The sequence below is a fragment of the Lissotriton vulgaris genome, chromosome 10 (genome assembly GCF_964263255.1).
Source record: "Lissotriton vulgaris chromosome 10, aLisVul1.2, whole genome shotgun sequence".
NCBI lineage: Eukaryota > Metazoa > Chordata > Amphibia > Caudata > Salamandridae > Lissotriton > Lissotriton vulgaris.
The window spans coordinates 182382996-182402314 of NC_141698.1; positions in this window are offsets into that span (position 1 = coordinate 182382996).

Below are 19319 nucleotides of genomic sequence, written 5' to 3' on the forward strand. Positions count from 1 at the left end.
GAAAGACGAGGAGAAATCAAATGGAGGGCAGATTCCCTTGGCGTGGGGAACAACTGCGGAACCCTGAAGCCCAGCAAGCCACCAAACATGAACCAATGGAGATAGGAACAGTTAGGTCCACCCTCACTAGTGAGGAGAGGGACAACCGGCAAAATAAAGGGTTATGTCATTATTATGGGAGGAAAGGACACTTCATCAGGGAATGTACTCTGAGATCGAAATTCCCACGCATGGATCCTCACAAACAACTGGCTGCTACATCCGAGATCGCTGCAGGAAACGAAAGAGCTTGAAGAAAAGAGAAGGGAATTCTTTAAGCCCAACCTATATCCCTTCATTGATAGGTGACACCCCCATGTACCAGACAACATTTTTTTATCGACCTTTCCCTGTTGGTGAGAAAGGAGTGGTGTCAAGTACCAGCCATGCTAGATTCCAGTGCGACTGGTTGCTTTATGTACCAGGAACAAGCACGGATTTTGGGTCTAGTACTACATGAAAAAGACACACCAGAAGCTGTGTTTGCCGGGGATGGAAGACGTCTAGAAGCCAGTCCTATCCGTATCCACACAGACACTCTTGAAGTACATCACCGCCTCGACCATTCAGAAAGGCTTGCCTTTAACGTGATCCAAGCCCCACAATATGTGGTGATACTAGGGTTGCCCTGGCTGAGGCAACACAATCCCCAGGTGGACTGGTTGGAAAAGACCTTGCGGCTTACTTCGGTTTATTGTGGTACGCATTGTATACCACCTACCCACAGCCCGTCCCAGGCTTTGGCGGTGCTCCACCACATTGCTACTGCAGCGGAACACATGGTCACGTTGCCGGCCGAATATCAAGAGTACGCGGAAGTGTTTAAAGATGCCAAGGCTGAGAAAGTCCCGCCACGCCGACAATATGATTGCCAGATAGATTTGGTACCAGGAGTGGTTGTACCCACAGGAAGGGTATACGCATTAATCGAACCGGAGAATACACATCTACGAGCTTACCTGGACTAATATTAGGATTTGGGATTCACACGCCACTCCATGTCTCCTGAGGCTTCCCCTCTGTTCTTCATCCCCAAGGCTAATGGCGAACTGCGCGCATGCATAGACTTTCGTGCATTAAATGCAATCATGGAAATGAACCGGTATTCCCTACCATTGATCCCTGTATTACTGGAGCAGGTAAAGAAAGCAGTTATTTACACACATCTAGACTTAAAAGGGGTGTACCATTTGGTGAGGATGCGGAAGGGTGACGAATTGAAGACGGCCTTCAAGACATGCTACGGCCTATTTGAATGCCTCGTCATGCCCTTCGGATTATTCAACGTGCCCGCTGCATTCCAGTTCTTTCTCAACGACGTGCTACGCGAATATCTGGACCACTTCATCCTGGTATGCATAGACGACATCCTGATCTATTCGTCCAGCGTTGAGAACCATTCAAAACACGTGCCCACCATCTTACAGATCCTCCAAGAACACCATTTATACTGTAAGATCAGCAAGTGCGAGTTTGGAGTCACCACTGTCAAGTTTCTTGGGGTTATACTGACCCCTAGGGGACAGGAGATGTCAGAAAGGAAGATAACTGCAGTCAAGGATTGGTCCACATCAGCGAACATCAGAGACATCCAATGATTTCTTGGGTTCGCCAATTTCTACTGCAGGTTTATCTGCCATTTTTCATACTTGGCGGCTCCCCTCCCATGTTTATTACAGGAGAAGGTTCCCTTTCAATGGACCAAGGAGGAACAAAGAGGGTTTGAAGCTTTGAAGGAGGCGGTTGTATTCCCCCAGTTTTGATTCATGCTAATCCTGATTACTCATACATCGTAGAAGCGGATACGTCTGACCACGCTGTGGGAGCGGTGCTGTCACAACGTCATTTGGAGACGGGCCAATTACATCCGGTGGCGTATAGGTCACGAAAACTAAACCCGGCTGAACGCAACTATACAATAGCCGAGAAGGAGCTCCTCACTATCAAAGACGCCTTCCAGGAGTGGAGACACTTCATAATGGGAGCTAAACACGTTATCACCGTGTTTACAGACCACAGCAATCTCCAGTTCATGACCACAGCTAGACACCTCTCGCCCATGCAGCTACGATGGACTCTGTTCTTTGCAGAATGTAATTTTCTGGTCACGTCCAGAGTAGGACAACAGAAATGCAGATGCCTTAATTTGTCAATTTAACTCCCAGCCTTCGGTAGAGCTAACAGAGAAGGCTATTATCGATCCACAGAAAGTTATATGCATCACTGTGACGGAACCTTTCCTAAAAAGCATCGCTCGTAATGTTCACACAGAGAAATGGAAGGCTTGGTATTCGGAGCATCAAGATTGGAAGGTGAAGGAAGGACTTCCAATTCGAGGAAAACAACTGTTGGTACCAATCTCCTTGCTAAGGAAGCGTGTCTTCGACTGGTGTCATACCCTACACAGTGCAGGACATAATGGCATAGAAAAGACCATGGAGAGAGTGCTGCGTCAATTCTGATGGCCCACTGTTAAAAAAGACATTCGTTCATGGGTCGAGGGGTTTATGGTGTGCAATCAAATGAAGACCTCGCACACGTGACAAGTAGGACTTCTACAGACCCTACCAACCCCTGACCGCCTGTGGGAAAATATATCCCTAGACTTTGTAGTAGGAATGCCATTGGACAAGGGACACATGGTAATACTGGTAGTGGTGGTATACCTTACCAAAATGGCCCATTTTATAGCCTGCAAAAACATGCCCACCTCAGGTCAGCTAGCCCGTTTGTTGTTGGCGTATGTGGTACAACTACATGGGTTACCACAGGTAGTGGTTTCGGACCCTGGTTCCCAATTTTCTGCCAAGTTCTGGAATATGTGGTCTGCAGCTCTTAAGATAAAGCCTAACCTGTCTACCAGTTTCCACCCCCAGACAGACAGTCAAACCGAGAGGGTGAACCAAACACTAAAACAGTACCTGAGATGCTATGTGGATAACATTACGGAGGCATGGGTAGATAGTTTATTTTTGGCAGAAATAGCCTATAACAGTTCTACACACAGGTCTACGAAATACTTACCTTTTTTCTGCATTTATGGGTTGTCCCTAGATTCATTCCCTTTTTGCATCCAGTTCGGTCTGAGAACATACCAGAAGTACAGGAGAGGGTGCTCCACATACAGAACACCTTAAAAGAGACACAGAAAAGGTTGAGAGAAGCAATAGATCACTACAAGGCCTGTGCTGATAGACATAGGCAACCCAGGCCTGTATAAAAGATAGGGGAATATGTATGGCTGTCCACCAGGAACATCAGGTTCAAAAGACATAGCATTTTCAACCCTAAGTTCATAGCCCCTTCTGAAATCACTAAACTCATAAACCCTGTAGTGGTCAAACTGGCCTTGCCCTCCTCGTTGAGAATACATCCAGCATGCCACTTATCGCTGCTAAAACCCTCTCGTTTATCTACTATGGGAGGTACTCCTCCGGTGTTGGTGAATGAGGAGATGAAGCATGAAGTGAGGGGTATCCTGGATTCCAAGATATACCGTACCGAGTTGTGGTACCTGATAGCTTGGAAAGGATACAGGGAGGAAGATAACTCCTGGGAGTCCGCTGTAGGGGTCCACGCACCTCGTTATGTTACACTATTCTACAAACGCTTTCCTAAGAAGCCATATCTCTGTCAGTGTTCTACCTGAGAGGGATGTACTGTCACGTCACACCGCAGGGGGAACAAGGGAACACTGAAGAGACATGTCAGAGCGAGAGCTCTGACACGGTAACAAAACTACAGCTCCCATGAGCCTCCGCGGTTTGATGCCGGTAAGACATCACGTGTACAGAGGTGGTAGGCAGAAAAAGGCTTCCGGGGCATCCGCTCGGTGCCTCTTACTTTTCCAGAGGATCTGTGACTGCGATGAGAGGAGGTCTGGTAAGGGTGCTTACAGCACCAACGCTTCTTTATTCTTGGTCGCAAAGCGTGTTGAAACACTCAAAGTTGGTAGTGGCATGATTTGGAACCTCGTTACCTAATTACTTTTGCTTCGTTGACTGGACCGTCCTTGTCGGTTCTTTGCAGAGCAAATCGCTTGCTATAGACCTATCCGGTGAGCAAAGGGGGAGGTTCCTTCCCTGCTTTCTGGGGGTCTCCCTTTCTTGGTTACCTTGGAACCTTTCCGAGGAACAGTGTTTGAGACCGGGCCAAGGTCTTGTATGGGTGCATTCTCTCACATTGGAGAGCCGTACTGGCTCATGCGGAGAGAACGCCCAAACGACAGTGTGCCGGTCATTACAGTGACTTGGTAACGCTCAAGCAAGGAGCTTCCCGTTACCCCTTTTGATGTTTATTGTTTTCATCAGCCCTACTGAATTGCATGTCTTGTTTTGAACCTGAGAAACAATCATGAGTGAACTCCAGCCCTCAACAGAGAGAGATCATTTCTTTGTGAATTACAGAAAAGACTTCCAAGTCCCTATTTGTTTTAAGAACAGGCTGAAATGGAAGCAAGCCTCTTTCCAAGGGCATTGGGATAGTGTGCCAGGATCTCTTCTAGTAGTGCCTGAATTAGTGCCTTATGGTCATATGTGTGTTTTGTTTCTTTGTGTGTTTACAGCAGGGGTACCGAGAGTGAGCAGGAGGACGGCTCTTCCGCACCCCTGTCTCTGCCTGCACAATTGACCCATTGGTTGGTTAGGTCACTAACCTTGAGGTACTCTGATGGTACTAATGTTGATAGGTGTTATATAGTAGCTGTTGATGACTATGTCTTTCTTTTAGATCTAATTACACACTACGTCACACCCTATTGGTTAAATAGATCAGAAGACGAGTTATCTTTCTTTACAGGTACAGTTCCCAACTAGTGGTACGAAGGTGGGGTTCAGGGTAGCGGGAGAAGTTCTCAAGCTGTTGTTTGCTCATACCATTCTTGTTCTCATTAGAGGTCTCCCTCCCTGCTGTCCCCTTCCTTCCCCTGCTTGATCACTCCATTGAGTCTGTATACATATATACAAATCAGACCGTGGGGGTATCGAGAGATGGACCATATTGAGCAACGTACGATCCTGAGGATTCCAGGCTACGACAGACAGGGCCAGAAACGGAAATCCCGTCCCCAAAGCAGTTTCCTGTGGGCTTGTAGCCCCCAGGTAGCCATACGTCTAGGGTGAGCTACTGAGCTCCTAACATCCAAGGAATGGTCCAGACATCTTGAGAGGGGGTGGAATGGTGCACTCTGGGATTGCCAGAAGCCACACATTGCCGTAAAGTCAGAGAACCTGCTATCCCATTGGCTAGTGACCGAGGTCTCTTTAACGTGATAAATAGGGCACCCCTTGCATCCTGGACTGTTAGATCATGCTGGATTTGGAAAGCGGACCAAAGAAGTACTGCCCTGCTTCCCTTAGAGCTGTGCAAAAAGAGGCTGCACCTTCTGCTGGACTGCACATGCTGCACATTGGGCTAGCAACGTTTGGACTGTGACTGTGGCTCCTAGCTCAGGGAAAAGCTGATCCCCAGACCAAAGAAGTGACTTGAAGGATCAGTCTGCTGATCTTCTGAAACCAACTCCAGGGAAAAAAGAGCGGAAGAAGCTCAAACCGTCAAGTTGCCTCCAGAGACGATTCACTGCTAGCTGCCACCCCGAGACACAGATCTTCGGCAGCTAGAACTTGCACCTGAGTTAGCCATATCCGGGAGTGAATTCAAACTCTTGATTAGTCACCCAAAAGGGAAAAAGGATTTAGCATCAATCGGATTGTGGCGCAGTACCTCTTGTCTTGACTTTACCAGCTAATTTCTAGCCAATGACAAACAAACTTTTTGTAAGGCCTTCACTTTCTTCACAGGTCCAGCTGCACCTGGCTGGAGTAGTGCTTTGACTCCACATACACCAACTGTTGATTTTCACTTAGACCGAGGCACATGTGGCACACGCAAGCAGTTTGCTGGACCACAGAAAGCTCTCCGGGAGAGCACTGTTGGTTCTTCAGGTCGCAGGTTTTATGTAATCCCATCCTCCTCGCCAGTTATAGCATCCTCCCCAACCCTGGTACATGCAAATGATCACGCCACACATGGAACTTGGTATTAAACGTCTTTATTCCTCAGCCTGTATCCGTTAACTGAACATTCTACATCATGAATTCTATCCCCCACGCACTTACATCACTCTTCTACGGAGGCTGTCAGGAACCAAAAGAGGCCCCGTCATCTCTAACTCACAAGACACTACATAATGCACCTGAAGTGACAGAGCCTCAGGTCTCATATACGTTGGGGATCTTAGGGAAGGTAAGCATGGACTAAACAACACTATCAGGTAAGGATTTGTGTGAACTATACATGCAAAGTAAGTGACAAAGTGAATGTATTTTTATCAAAAGATTGGATGTAGCAATTAAGATGGGTTTGCACTAGATGAAAATGACAATTATGACTTTGACTAGGCAATGTATGTGTGGTATCCTGTCTACTGTTCCGCACTAGTGTGCCTTCTGTTCTAGTCTGGTGTGGTATGTTGTAAGTAAGGAGGAATACGTCAATAGTTTGCGTGTTCTGTCCAAATCACTTGAATTTTCTGTCTTCAGCACACAGGTATTTAACCCAGTGTAGCACACATCCCCACGCAAATAACACATGGGTATTCAATCCAGTGGAGTATGTACACTCCTTGATTTTTCTACCAGGGTTCGTCTTCGAAATGCAACAGTAAACTATACCTTTATATGAACAATACATAATGGACATTACACATTGAGATCAATGGTATTTAGAGGATACATATGAAATTAAATATCATAGCTAGTCCAGCATATATGCAGGATACTTAGGTTCTAAAGAATTTGAGTCCTTTTTTTAAAGATTTTTAGCTGAACGCCACAAAGTAGACAATAGGTTGTAGAAAGGTACAGCAAATGGCACATTGTATTTTCTCTTTGGCAGAAAAAATGCTTGCTCTGGCTTTGTTGTGGGGGTTTCACATTACTTTTCATTGTGTATAAATGCCAATTAATCTATTACATAGACGCATGTAGGATATTGCAAAAGCATGGCTAAAAGTATTAGTTTGATTTGTTCAGGCCGTCTCAAAAGCAATAACTTCAGAATTAAAAGCAGGGAAAAGCATTAGAGAGCACATCAAGATTTTTTACGTTGTAAATTGTATTTATTTAAATGTTTGTGACTCCTTGCCTATTCTTAGTTAAGAACATTACACACAAGGGCAGAATTTGCATCATAAATCAGGAGGTACGACTGGCAATTGCCTATGAAAAAGACAATAAAGAAAGTTGTCCAGTTCCAAGAAGTGCTGGGTGAGCCAGCACTGGCAGCCAGGTTATGTTTTACTGCTGAGGCCTCTCATAATGTTCATAAACCTGAGTTTGTATGTTATGATGCTCTTTTCCACTAACTCAAATCTACATTCCTTGGTTTACTAGATCAAGGCGGTGGTTGTTTTCATGGCAGGAGTCAGGAGAGTTTAAGTCTTATTTATGGAACAACACAGTGTGATTTCTAGCAGTAAGGTCACATATTGAGATCTAAGTCAAGATAAAGAATGAATGACAACAAACCACCAAAGTAGAGATTCTACAATAACAAACCTACTACAAACATTACCTTTTATTAAGAGGTAATGAATTTGAAAGTTAAGCAACTACAAAAAATATTGTGTTTGTGTCCCCTAAAGCAAACCGTTTCCCTACCCTAATCATACCCTTAAACCTAACACTAAATCTAACCCTGATCTTAAAGTCATTCATTTCTTTCTTAGTTTGAGTCTTCAAAAGATCCACTGTGGGGTTACCAAAAATCGTACAGGGACTTACCACCTGTCCATTGCCTACTGTTGGTTGGCTTCACTGTCACTCATCTGTGTGTTTCTTTTTAGATGGCTTTCCTTGTCTCAGCGTGCCCATCTTGTGTTTTTCACACCCCTGAAGCATGGCCTTTTTATCATCTCTATGATTGGCTGGTTAACTTTGAGGGAACTACTTTTTTTCTTTTTGCTTAAGCTCCTTATGCTTGCATGTTCTTTGGAGCTCTCTCCCTCATGTGTTCCTCATCCCTCTGCCAACATCCCGCCACCATGTGCTCCTTGTCGTTGTCTTCCTCGTGTTGCAAGTTCTCTCTCATGTGCTTCTCCATGGCTAAGCGCTGTTCCTCCCCCACAATCTGTTGTTCTTTCTAGTTTGTGTGCTTCTCCCCGACCACTGTGTTGTTCTACTCATGTGCTGCTTTTCACATCCTCCGTACAATCATCGTTGCTTCCCCTCACCTACTTCTCTGTTGCCCCTCACACCCAACATCTTTACTTTTTTACATTTTTCTTTTTTTTCTCTTTGGGAGACCAGGCAGCAAATTACTGCCGGTCCCTCCACCGTAAAAGGTATTTTTGTGACTTCTTTTTCATGTTTGTAATTTATCAATCTATCTCAAATACATACATTTAAAAAAATGGCACATGCATCATTTTGTAGCCTTGCATGCCTTTAATTTTTTGGGGGCCACGTGGCACAGCGTTGCTAAAAGGCATTGGCAAAGCCAATTTGTCCCAAAGGTGAGACCCATTGACATTTTCTTTTTACCACTGCTTGCATTTGACTCCTACTTTAACCATAGCAATGTCTGTTTCTTTATCTTTTCCCCAGCCCTTTCATTCCCACTTACCATTATTGTTGCCATTTACCTGGCCTTTTACCTTAACACTAACCTGAAATTTAACCATTATTGTAGCCTGTCCATGTTCCTAGCCCTTACCGTAACATAACCCTCGAGTACACCCAGACGCTAGCCCACAACACTGTTGTCTACTAGTGTAAATTCTAAGTGCCTCATTTACGAGGTGTTGGCACAGGGCAGCACCGCAAGGATCCTTGCTGCACTGCCCATCAGAAGTGAAGGACAGAAAGGTGCCGTATGTATGAGATTCCACACATTCTTGTCCTTTTCCCCTGCACTGGCGCACAATGGTCGGCCATGCACAAACAAAGGCACCCTTGTGTTATGGTGCAAGGGTGTGTGCATTGTAGGGGTGATTGTGCAGGAAGGGACACCTCCCTGCACAAAAACAATCACAAGATGTGTTTTACATAGAAGGAGGTAAAAATGAGGAGGAATAAGGATATTTCTCCTTGTTGGGCCTCCTTAATGCCACCAGTGGGGCGGCGTTAGAATCTGATGCATTCCCAGATTTAGGATTCCTCGTAAATCTGGGAAGGCGTCAGATTCCGTGGGTGTTGCGTGGGAACACCCAGAGCAACACCCATGGAATGCCCCTTTCACGCAGTGTTCTGCATAAAAGGGGTACATATTTGCAAGGCCATGAAAAGCCATGCAAAGAGACTTTGCATGGCCTTGTAAATATGCTGCGGCACATTGACCACCAGAGCATCAAAAAAGTGACGTTCCAGCTGCGCAAAAATGCCGCTAGGGACCTCATAAATGAGGCCCCAAGTGTGGACTACTGGACTGACCAAGACCCCTTGCTGAACCTATGAAGTACCTCCATATTTGAAGGGGTACACAGGCTTTCATGTTGGGGGGGGGCACGTAGGAGTATGTTCCCATGGTATTTCACATGTCTCCTAATCTGAAATATATTTGAATGGGTGTCTTCATGTAACATAAATAGGGGATCAATCGTAAATCCTGGGCAAACAAAACATGAAGGCAAATAAGACCCATGCCTGTCAGGAATTCACAAAGAGATGCATAGGAGGGGTATATACATTTACTACTCTCACAATCTCCACAGTGTAGAGAATTTCACAGTAGTAAATTCCAATTAGGGGTATGTATGTTTTTTTAGGCATGGTTTGCCTTGAAAATTTTGGAATGCTCACAGAAGTACATTTGGGGTCATTCCTAAACTGCAATCCAACCTTTTTAGGTCAAGCCTAGAGTCAGCACGCATGCGCTGCTCTGCAAGACTTACAGTGGAGTACGGAGTAGAAGCCATGCCCACTCTCCACCCATGTTTGTCTTTGGCTTGTGTCTTTGTCCTTCGGAAATGCAGGCTTCTGATGGTTAATAAGCTTGTTAGTTCCTCCTCATTACCGCCTTGTCTTCATTACTAACCTCCCATGGTGACCGGCCCCTTTACTTCGGTTGTTACACAGGATGCTTTATTTTAGTCTGTAAGCACTCTTTTCTTTATTGAGTTTCTTACTTGCAGGCATAACGTGCTTTGCTACATACAGCACTTCATGCCCACTTTCTGCCGTGTTTGCCGCCCCACCACCGTTCCGAGACCGCAGTTTTTAATCAATTCTTTTGATTTTTTTAATTTCTTTACTTTTGATGCAATCATGGCACCCGCACCGATGCCGAGATTGTAAAAAAAGTAATGAAAACAAAAGGAAATGGCGGGACGCTGCTTTCAGCATGTAAATAATTAGGAAACAAATATTTGCAATGCAATAGGTCTCGCATTTACGCAAGTTTAAGCTTATGGCATTGTAAATGACAATGGCTTTTATTTATGTTTTAAAAACCAAAACATAAATAAAAAGCATTGTAATTTTCAATGTTAATAGCTCAAACTTACATAAATGTGAGACCTATTGCATTGCAAATGCTTGTTCCACAATGGAAATGGTCAGGGTTTTGTACCAGGCAAAGGCTGGGGTAAATCCCCTTCCAAGACAGGAAGGGGATGGGTCTCCCTGCGTGGCATAGTAAGTTTGGAGTATATGAAGGAAGAACAAGTGGGTGCCTTGTGTTACTCTGCCCAGAAAGGTGTTCCATGGGTGGACCGTCGGTTGTTCCACCCATCCACATATAGATTTTGGCACATGCCCAAATTTAATAGTATTAGTAAACCTAGGAATACATAAAAATGATATGCCTTCCCAGGGGAGGCGTAACGAGGAGACATGTGCTTATTCCTCCTAGTTTTTTCCTCTTTCTACATGTGCTGGATTCTGCAGCACACACAGAAAGATGAAAAAGCATCAGAGTATTGTTTTGTGCAGCCAATCCCAGCTATAATGCAAGCACCTTTGCACCACAGTTCAAGGGTCCCCGCATTGGCACTTGGCAGCCACAAATGAGCCAGCAAAGAGAGAGAGAAGGACTGTGCCATGTCATAGTAGGTATGGCACATTCCTGCCCTTTACATTTGATGCAGCACAGCAAGTTGTCTTGCTTCATTAGGTTGCACCAAATATTAGTAAATCTGCCCCTTAGTGAGAGGTGTAGAGGAAGTGCTTTTCCAAAGGGGTATTTTTTTCCTGACTGGGAAATAAAACGTGCATATGGACAAGAAGGATTAGAACTGTGTCGGACTTGTCAAATTACATTCTTAGTTGTAAACCTGGAAACCTGCACATAGTGCAACTTTGCACACATACTATTGGGAATGTTTGAGAATAATATAAGTGAAAGTACTTTCAGGCGAATATTTAACCCCTTCGATGCTCATGACGGAACGGTTCCGTCATGAGCATCGGTTGAGCTGTGCTCATGACGGAACCGTTCCGTCATGACCACGCCCGTTTTCATTAGGGCCCAGCACCGGCGGTAAATCGGCACCGCACGGATGAGGTTAAATCTCTTTCTGTAAATTCATGTTTTTTCATTCAAGGGCCCCTTGTGATGTGTCTGTTTCTTGGTTGTTTCATTAGATCTCACCCATTTAATTGTTCACAAATTACTCTGTCATTTGGCACAAATCTGGACTGGGTAGCCAAGAACTAAATGGGTAGTTTTCCTATGTTATTTTACAACACTAGCAGATGGATGCAAACTGGCGGGCAAGCTGGGAATGGCTCGAGTTTACTACCTTCAAAGATGAGTTTAATATTTTCAAACCTGCAAATTTACCAGCATCAAACAACACTATAGAATCACTAAAGCACCTCGAGGAGATTCAATTGTTATGCTGATTTGTAGAGTGCACTATCACCCAAGAGGGTATCTTGACGCTGAGCAGGAGTGAGTCTAGGACTGTCTGGGTCTTCATATTTTGCTGAATTTAGGAAGCGAGGAGTAGGCAGGTTGTTCCACACTTTAGGAGGATGGCAAGTGGAAGGCTTGACTACCAGATCTGGTTTTCCATATGTGTGGGATGTGTGCACGTAGGAGTCCGGACGAGCGGAGATGTCTGAAAGGTTTGTGAAAGCAGGTGCAATTGTTGATGTATGCTGGACCAGTGTTATATAGTGCCTTGAAAGTGGGAGTGAGGAGTTGGAATTGTGCGTATTTCTGTATGGGGAGCCAGTGGAGCTCCTTCAAGTGTGGAGTGATGTGAATGTAGCAGGGAGGTTGAGAGTGAATCTGGTCCCTGAGTTCTGATTGGTCTGCATCCTTCTGATGAGTTTTTTGTTGATCCGGGGATAGTCGGTGTTCATGTAGATGAGTTTGCTGTGACCAGGGCGTACTTGGCGGTTTTCCTGGTACTGATTTGGAGCCATTTGAAAATCTTCCTCAGTGTCTTTGGAGTATGGAAGCATCAGGGGAGTGACGGCATTGACAGGAGTGGGCATGTGGAGTTTGTAGTCTATGACAATCTCGAGGTTCTTAGCTTGAGTGGTGAGGTGGGAGTTGGTCTTAGCCAGTGCTTAATTTGAGCCGGTGGTTTCCGGTGCTTGACACCAGCACTTGATTGTCAACACTGTGACTTGTGACAGTCTGCCACAAGGTGGAGCTGTCTGTGATGACCACAACAGTCAGTTATACATTCAGTATACATTCAAAATTAATATTACCTGCTTACCAAGCCATTTTATAGCTTTGGGTGCCTGGAATCTTCTGAATTGTCACACTTGTGTGATGGTTAGCAGTTGTGTTTTTAATACCATTGGCAGCATGGCTGGGGCAATGTGTGGTGCAAGCTGCAGTGGCCCTCTGACAAGAGCCCTGGCATTTGTGTTTTTTTTACATATTAGGCACTGGTCCTAGCTCTGTTGGCTACCAGGTGGAGTCTCACGTTGAACTATTCTTTCTGAAGATCAGGATTTTGGTCTTGTTGGTGTTCAGCTTCAGACAGTCAGTCTTCATCCAGTGTGTGATTTCAGTCATGCAGGCATTGGAACTTGATCCGGGTACTGGGCATCTTGTCTTTAAGAAAGAGCATGAGTTGCATTTTGTCGACGTAGAAGACGTTGATGTTGTGAGAGTGGATGATGGAGGTTAGAAGGATCATGTATGTGTTGAAGACGGTTGGGCTCAGGGAGGATCCTTGCGGAACTGCGCAGGTGAGGTAGTGATCGTCTGAGGTGTGCGATATAAGGCCGACTTACTGGGTCCTTTCAGTCAAGAGTGAAGCAGTTCCATCGAAGTGCATGTCCTTACACACTGATGCCGTATACGCGTTGGATGAGAATTGGTTGTAATACCATTTCAAATGTCTTGGTACCGGCATAAAAGTGGTCTGCAAAGTACCAAGTTGGTTGTCTGGATCATTTGGTAGTAGCGTCTCAGGTTGGCAACAATATGTGCTGTATAAAAAAAAAAAACTAAGTCAAGAAGACGTTGGGCTTTGCACCTCCATCCAGTCTTTTAGAGACATTCATCTCAAATGTAATAAACAACAGGGTTATTTAGAGTTTGGTGGATGCTGGACATTTGCCAAAAACTGAGAGCAATCCCACTTCCCTATTTAAGGTGTATCCACTGTACACCGTAGATAGGGTGGGCAGCCAGGAGCTTGCACATTTGGCGCATGTCTAACTCCTGGCTTCCTGACCTGAAAATGAAGTGTCTATCAGGCTGATCATTGCTTGGGATGACAGACATTCTTTATAGTGGCCGAACAATACGGGGGAATTGCACCTCAGCCCATTAGGACGGGCCACGGATGCAGCCACAGCTAACTTGAAGATGTGCTGATTGTTGCCTCAACTGAATATTTTGCAAAACATTGTTTTTTTTAAAAAAAGAGTTTAATTGAGCTTTGGGCATACAGTCTTGCATTTCTTAACAATTGATGACATTGTTACAATACACAACACAGATATATGTTTCACGTTCAACAGGAATTGCAGTTACAAATCTCATTCCGTGCTGTTGGCTTAACTACCCTATCATCCCCTGCCTCTTAGTAGGTGCTCTATGCAAGCATACATACGATTCTATCAGCTTAGTTCTGTTCTAATTAAACCAAACAACCAAGAATCCTAACAAAACAAAATGATGCAATGCCCTTCCTCCCCTCCCCCCCCAGGTGTGTTGTGTGTTGCTATCATCTTATTCTCCTAATGGGGAGATGTGTGTCCGATTACTCCTCTATCTATCGCTATGGTCTTGGGGCTTGTGCCTGTCCAGTCAGGAGGGCTTCCACCATTGCGTATCTTCTGCGCCGCTTCTTGTCTTTGGGTTCCTGAGCTACGGGCCTCACCTTTCACTTGCATGGGCTTCCCCTATTGAATCCCCTCCTGCCTCAGTCACTGGATTCTTTAAATGATTCCACCATCACTGCCCTTGCTCTAGCTGCCTCCAGAGCTTTTTCGCTATCAGTTTACTTTGCAAAACATTGGACGACTTAAAATGTCGTCTTCATCACAGTGGCCTCTTAGCCCCTTCCATGTGGGGGTAATTCCCCCGCTGTGCTGGGGGCGGGGGCGCTCGCAGCGCCCCATGCTCATGACGAGCTCAGCTCATCATGAGGCACGGCGCTCGTGTGCTCATGACGAGCTCAGCTCGTCATGACCACACCCGTTCCCGTGGAACGCTCAGCACAGCAGGGGAAATATCCCCGCGTGTGAGCGTTCCACGGCTCATGACGAGCTGAGCACGTCATGAGCACCGGAGTGCCGTGCCTCATGACGAGCTCAGCTCGTCATGAGCATGGATGAGGTTAAGATAGGGTAGACAAAATGTTTCATACAGCCAAACTTTAGAATTAATTATATATGCTCCAAAACTTGCACCCAGTGTATTGAGTAAAAGGGGATTCCAGCGTCTGATCAGCTTTCATGCAGTGCTCTGTGCTGGAAAAGCAAGCTCAGGTTCTCAGCAATCTGATAAGGGTGGGAGAAACTACCATAATTTGGTGCAGTGTAATCAAGTGGAATTTCCGCCAAATTCTGTGAGATTACGCTGCATTATATGCAAAGAGTAATTCTGCATTTAGCTCTGTTTTCTTACTGCAAAAACGCCCCCTTGCATCCAAAATGGAAATGAGGATGCATTTTGTACGAAAAAAATATCACTAAATGCAATAGAAGATAAACAGCAGCACAGCAGCTGCTCGCACTCACTAAATGTGCTATTGCGGTACAAATTTCCCCCCCAAATTACTCTTAATGACGCAAGTGGGCGTAATTGCGTTATTATCTGTAATTCTGCATCAAAGAGTATCACAGAATTGCTGGAATTACTCTGATTAGTCGGGGGTCATTGAAAATCCACTCAGGCCTACAACCTGACTCAGAGGCAACTTTAAAGTGGCCTCTACTCAGTCTCAGTCAGAAAATAAGTACTTCATTTCCATTGTAACTGACTAACCTTTAAATTGGGGGTCCCCACATTTGCAGGAAACTGATGCATCTTCAGCAGTTACAGCATTGAAGTTATGCCTCTGAGCACCTTTAGAAAAAAACACTTTCATTCACTCACTTCTCTCAAGGTCCTAAAGGCGCTTCAGAGTGCAATGTGCACTAGTGCATGATAGTCAGACTCACTGAAGTGGAGTTCAGTGGGCTTTTCTGTTGAAACGCACAGGGTTTCAAGATTTCAAGATTTCAAGATTTTTATTTTGGGTGATCGGTCTTTTTAAAAACAAAAACCATTACACCAAATAACAGTTTTTAAATAATACTACTACATATATACACATAGAATAGCTTGCTTAATCATACAAAAATAATCAATAAGTTACTTTAATGCATCTAATGTTTAAAATTTCATTTTTAGAGAATGCACAGGGTTAATACCGCGGATGAGCATGCAGCCCATATATGTGGAATGGGAACCTTGCGCTTTTCACAAACCTCTAATCTGAATTCTTTAGAGACATTGGGAAATGAAGTAATGGAAAATGATGCAAATCTCAAGAGGACCAGGGCTTTATGGGATTAAAAGAGGCTGTTGAAGCCTCTGGATCTGATATCTTACTACACAATGTCCACTGTGAGGGATCCCTCCCGGGAATGGCACGGAACAACCGGCTAATGAATCCAGAAGGCTGTCGATGCTCACTACCTCTCCTGCCTACAGAGTTATTGAAGTGCATAGGAACAGGAAATCTCTTATTGGCCAAAGAGATTTACCTCAAAATTCCTAAATAATTAATTTAACAAAAAATCAAACCTGAGTAACTCTCGGATTGATAGTTGCTAAGCGAAGCATTGCCAGAACTTGGGGAGCACAGGAAACACCAACGATTAATGCATGAAAGATGGATATGGACTGGTGTCTGTTAAAGGAAAAGTCAATATATGAATCAAGGGGCTGTCCCAAAAAGTGGTCACAAATTTGGAGCAAGTGGAATGCTTACAGAGGAAACATTTGTGCACCTCCGCCGGTAACTCAGCTCCTCACCTCGATCGAAGAGTGGATAACACAGGATAGGAGCTGGAATACTAAAAGTAAGAAGCCAGAAAAAGATGTGATAAACCATGACCCATTGTAAAGACATTGCACTGTATTAAAATATATAATAGTGATTGTAAAGTGTTATCTTAATTTTCAATAAACAGATTTATAAAAACATTTTTTTACAAAAAATCAGGGCTGAGTTGAAATGCAGGACTCACGACTGGTAGGAGGGGAGAATTGATCAGAAAGTCAACTCTTAGTTAAAGGCTAGGTCTTGTTGAAAGAGCCACTCAAGTAGGATGGGCTCCAGAACCCACAGGGGGTTCAGAAGATATGCAAGACAGGATTGAAAAGCAGAGGACTCAGTAATAAGACATTGCTGAACAGAACATCGCATCAACATATAAGCCATTGCCACCTCACAGTAGAAGGCGTTTCCCAGAGGGAGGTCCCCTCCATTGAAGAAGTTGATAAGTAGAAGATCATGGCAGAAGATCAGTAAATGGTCACCTAAATGGCAGGCATTGCTCAGTAGAATGCCATTCCAGTAGCAGTCATTGCTCAGCGCTTGGTGCAAACATTTTTTTTACTTACCTTGCTGCCGGCCGGGTCCAGCGTCTCTGCTCCTGCTCTCATCTTGCACATAACATAACATGGGAAATCCAGGAACGGAGTAAGGCTTGGAGCTAAGAGAGTGAAAGGTTCAGAAGGTAAGTAATAAGATGTCACAAAGGCCAGAGGATCCAGGAATCAAGATAGAGAAAAAAACCCCACCACCATGACCTGATCAGGGCAGGGTTTGGAGACTGAAAGGACTGCAGGAACCATGATGAATCAGGAGGGTGGTGCAGAAGCCTTGACTGGAATATGAAGTATATCTGGGGATGTAAGGTGTAGAAGTGTCTATATTCCAATTCAGGGATAAAGGCAGGACCCCAGAGGGCCCTTGTGAGTGCCATGTAGTGTCCGGATGCCAAAATTCTAACATCATTCACTAGTTGTTCAATTGTCATTCACATTTTTTTTTTGCCCAATGCAGCATACAACATGGAGCCTTGGATCAACCCACTTCAGCCATTGGCGGTTTTACACTATGAGAGACTGCATTTCTGTAATCACACATGCGCACCCACCTAAAAATAAGTGCACCTCAGTGACGCAGGTTGGGGGGGGGCAATACTTTTCCAATATTTTGTTCTTTGTCTTTGCTATCTATTTTTTTCTATTGTCAGGTCACTGTTAATCAAAGCCAAGAGTACCTTTTCCTTCAGTCAATACCTGAAAGCATGCAGCAATCATATTTAGACGATGGATGGGATGTTTTCTTTCTTTTTCTTTTGTGCCTAATGCTGGCAAAAAACAAAAACAAAAATCACACATGCTTGCCAGGGCCTGACCCATGAGATTTACCAATGCTCGTGGAAATTACAAGGGCTTGAGTTACAGCACTTCAAGATTACAGAATTAAAATTTTGCACTGAGGAGTAACTTTACACTTTTGTGCTATTCATCGTTGAGTAACATGTTTCCACCTAGAAAAGATTTCATGAATGAAAAGGTACTACTTGTAGCTTTCCACGTGTAGGCTAATATCTCCAGGGTGAATATCTGCCTATGGTAAAGTATAGGAAACCTTATTACAGTTTATTAAACTTTAAAATCATATTTGAAATATTTTATCATAAAATATTAACATGAAATTATTTAATATGTTTGTTTTAAATGTAGAATTATTCAAATAAAATATTAGAATACATTCAGTTAAATGTGTATTAAAACATTGATTATTTAAAATATGTTTTAAATTCAAAATTAATATCCCTACTTCCCCTTAGAAAGAGGTACGCGTCAGGGGTGCCCTTTATCACCCCTATTGTTCGCACTGATACTGGAGCCGCTGGCGGCATGGATATGGTGGGAGCCAACGATAAAGGGCCTTAGATGGTCAAACACTTGGGAAGATCGTATCTCCCTGTGTGCGGATGACATCCTACTATATATGACCTCTCCCGCACGCTCCATTGATACCCTTCTGGATGTCTGTGCAAAATATGGTCGGGCATCTGGTTATACTATTAATTGGTCTAAGTCCATCATGTATGTGCTACATGGTCCACCACCTTGTTTGCCTGCTGCTTGCGCGCTACGAGTGGCGGAATACTCGTTCAAATATTTAGGGGTATATGTCACAACTGACCCGGGAGAGTTCTACGAAAAAAATCTACTGCCTCCACTTGATCGTCTCAAGAGAGACATGAGACATTGGGAAACGCTGCCGATAACCCTGTTAGGGAAGGCAGCGCTTTTTAAAATGATGGCCCTGCCTCGATTTTTATATATCCTAGAAAACACGCCATATACCGTGACCAACACCTATTTTAAAATCATTGCAGCGCAGGTGTCTAGATTGCTGTGGAGTAACAAACCGGCGCGTATCGCGCAGGCTAAGCTGGTCCGCAGCTGGTATGACGGAGGGATAGCACTCCCCGATGTGCAACTTTATTATTGGGTGGCGCAGTTGAAGGTAATTAATCAATTGATTCATCTTCCACGATCGGAGCCGGCGCTTCAAGCAGACAGAGCGTAGATGGGTACAAGCGATATGCTGGCCCACCTCTATGAAAGAAGTATGGTGTCAACAAGGTTTGGACCATTAAGACACACCCTTGGTCTGTGGCATACGGCACAGGCTAGACTAGGCTGGCGAGGAGTGATAACTCAACTTACTCCATTATGGGACATGAAACGCCTGGGGAGGCTCAGGCAAAGTAAGGGTTTCGAACATTGGGACACCATTGGGATATCAACCGTGGGCGACCTGTGGGAAAAAGGGGAGGTAATTCCCT